A 3,517-nucleotide genomic window follows, 5' to 3' on the forward strand; every position below is an offset into this window, starting at 1 on the left:
TATGTCCATCCTCAAGATTGATATAATGCATGACTCGATTTGGACTTATCCCCTTAAGATCAGAAATTTGCCATCCTATACTCTTAATCCTATTTCTAACAATTTTTAACAAGTCATTTTCTTGATCTATAGTTAATTTGTTAGAAATAATTATAGGAAGAGTGTGATCTTTACCTAAGAAAGCATATCGTAGATGATTCGGTAACTCTTTAAGATCTATTGTTGGTGGAACTTCAATTGATGGTGGTAAAGGTTCATGCTCCCTAAGTAACATTTCAGGTCTTAAATTTATAAACTCCTCTTCTTTATTATTGACATTTTCTTCCTCAAAATTTTCCTTATCTTCCAAAGCAAACATTTCTTGTATGCAGACATCAACTACATCAATTCTCATGCAATTCCCCTCATCCATAGGATATTTCATAGCTTTATCTATATGAAATTCAATGACATCATCACCTATCCTAAGGACTAATTTTCCTTCTGAAACATCAATTAATGCCCTCCCTGTGTTCATAAATGGTCTTCCTAAAATAAGAGGATAATTTCATCATAAACAAAGTCAAGTATGACGAAATCAGTTGGAAAAATAAATTTGTCAACCTTAACAAGCACATCCTCAATGATACCATAAGGTCTTTTAATAGTTTGGTCAGCAAGTTGTAAAACCATATTAGTTCTTTTAACTTCATCCTCTAATCCCAATTTCTTAAAGAGAGATAATGGCATCAAATTAATACTTGCTCCTAAATCACACAGGCATCTAGGAAAATCTACTTTACCTAATTTGCATGGTATAGTGAAACTCCCTGGATCTTTGAGTTTAGTAGGTAACTTACTTGAGATTATGGAACTGCAATCCTCAGTTAGAGTGACTGTCGACACATCTTCCCAACTACGTTTCTTTGAGATCAATTCTTTAAGGAACTTACCGTAATTTGGAATTTGTGTGATAGCTTCCATAAGTGACATGTTGATATGCAAATTTTTTAGTTTATCAATAAAATTTAAGAACTGCTTATCTTGCTCCTGCTTCTTGAGCCTTTGCGGAAAAGGTGGCCTAGATTGATAAATTTTAATGTTGTCCTTCTCCGTGTCCTTTCCTTTTTCTTGTCCTCTTGATCCTGCACTATTTACTTCACTGCTTGGTTCACCAACCGGCTCCACAGTTACATTATTCAAAATATTAGCATCAATACCTGAAGGAACTATTTTATCTACTATTTTTCCACTTCGTAAGGCAATGGCGCTCACATTCTCCCTAGGATTCTTTTCTGTATTACTAGGAAGATTTCGCACTTCACGTGAGGAAATAGCACTTGCAAGTTGCCCTACTTGTACCTCCAAGTTATGTATAGATGATGAATGATTTTTGAATAACTTATCGAACTTTGATTCTAACCATTTAAAGCTATCATCCTGACTACTCATCTTTTGGTTAAATCCCTCCAGAAATTTATCAATTTTATTAGTCAATTGTCCCAGTCTATCTTGATATTGACTACCCTGATTGCCTCTATCCTGATTGCCTCTATCCTGATTATCATGATTTCTCCAAAAAGAGTTATGATAATTACGATTTTCAGCATTATAAGTATTTGAATATGGACCACGAACTTGTCCTGGGACATAATTCACTTGTTCCTCCATAACCGGATGCTTATAATTACATTCATTTGACACATGCCCATTTTGACCGCAATTGTCACAAATAAGAGATGTTGATTTACTTATGTTTAAGTTATCAATTTTATAAGACAAAGCAGAAATCTGTGCTTGCATCATAGTTAAGGGGTCTAATTCATGCACTTTCTTTGCTGAATTTTTTGAAGAAGAAGAAGACTCATTACTAACAGTAGAATGACTTACCTGAACCCTTTCAGTTGGCCATATGCTATTATTGTTGGCCATTTCTTCTAGTAACTCAATTGCATCATTAGTAGTCTTCTTCATTAATGATCCTCCTGCCATAGCATCTATAGTTCCCCTTGTAGATGGTGTTACCCCATTGTAGAAGGTTTGAATCAATATATTTTGGGGAAGGCCATGGTGTGGGCAAACTCGTTGGAGCTCTTTGTAGCGATCCCATGCCTCATATAAGGATTCATTTTCATGTTGGGTAAATGAGGTTATTTCTTTGATAAGCCTAGCGGTTTTCGCTAGTGGGAAATATTTAGACAGGAAGGCTTGGGTAATTCTTCCCACGTAGTGATAGAGTTTGGTGGTAATGAATTTAACCAAGCTTTTGCCTTGTCTTTCAATGTGAAAGGAAATAGACGTAACTTGATAGCATCTGCTGGTACTGAATTCATCTTGAATGTATCACAGATCTCAAGAAAACTGGCTATATGTGAATTAGGATCCTCATTTGACAATCCGTAGAACTGAACACTATTTTGAAGCATTTGTAATAAAGCAGGTTTAATCTCAAACTAGTTAGCATTCACCGGTGGACGTACTACTCCCTTTTGTGAACCATTTAAACTTGGAGTAACAAAGTCCATCAACCTCTGTGGTGGATTTCCATCACCCATGACTCTTGAATTTCTTCTTTTCTTTTTCTTCTTTCGTTGTGAAAGGAACTGTTCAATCTCAGGCTGATAATCCTCCAATTCACTGTTTGAAGATCTGGTGCTTGGCATATGAGGTGTGTAAATTATGTGTTTCTGCAAAATTTTGAATCAATTATAAGTAAGTATATTAATTAACACAAGCTGTAAATCATATATAAGAATATTTCGTTAAATGACAGAACACCGTCCCCGGCAACGGCGCCAAAAACTTGCTGCGTCTCTTTTGAGTTCCCGCAAGTATACGGATCGCAACGTAGTAATAAAAGATCGATCCCATGAGGAACGGGTTGAGTACACTTGCTACTTTATTCTTACTGATATGTTTACAGGAATACAAATATAAAATAGTTCTAAGGAATTTCTTAGTTATTCTAGATCTAATGATTATTCAACTTCAGAGAATAATGTGCATTAAAATACTTAGAATAATTAATCATAAAGACAAATGTGTAGTAAAATACTTAGACTAATTAATTGTACACAGGATTTTCCTTTTCTATGCAAAAGCTTGTAATATTCAATAAAGAATCTCTTAATTACATATGGTATAATATAATTCAACTTCTCAGTATAGAATTATACTATCTATTATATGTATTTCTACATATAATAAAATCCCTATCTTGTTAAATATTAAACCTAATTCTTATTCTTTGATTATTTCAATAAGACAGATTTAATTTCAACAGAAATAAGTAAAATATGCATATGTAAATTCAACTCAATGAATTAAATCTCTTTGATCTTTACTAAACTATTTCCTTCTGAGAATATAATCTAGTAACTTTGATTAAACAAAGATCAAAAGATAATTTAAGGAATTTTTATTGAATACTACCAATTAAAATTGTTGCTTTGTATAGAAGAATTATGAAGACCAACATACAACAAGTCTATAAAACAAGAGAAAGAAGTAATCAAACTCAAGCCTCCGGAGGGCGTCA

General features: G+C 33.6%; 1 non-coding gene across 1 annotated transcript; it reads left to right on the forward strand.

Annotated features, from left to right (window-relative positions):
• Positions 1-2,041: 2,041 nt before the first annotated feature.
• On the forward strand, positions 2,042-2,148 carry LOC149496841 (small nucleolar RNA R71). Its single transcript, XR_016320754.1, has one exon. It is a non-coding gene; the product is annotated as a small nucleolar RNA R71 (small nucleolar RNA).
• The last annotated feature ends 1,369 nt before the right edge of the window (positions 2,149-3,517 follow it).

The sequence above is a fragment of the Jatropha curcas genome, chromosome 4 (genome assembly GCF_041381405.1).
Source record: "Jatropha curcas cultivar XTBG-Jc1 chromosome 4, XTBG_Jcur_1.0, whole genome shotgun sequence".
Taxonomy (NCBI): Eukaryota; Viridiplantae; Streptophyta; class Magnoliopsida; order Malpighiales; family Euphorbiaceae; genus Jatropha; species Jatropha curcas.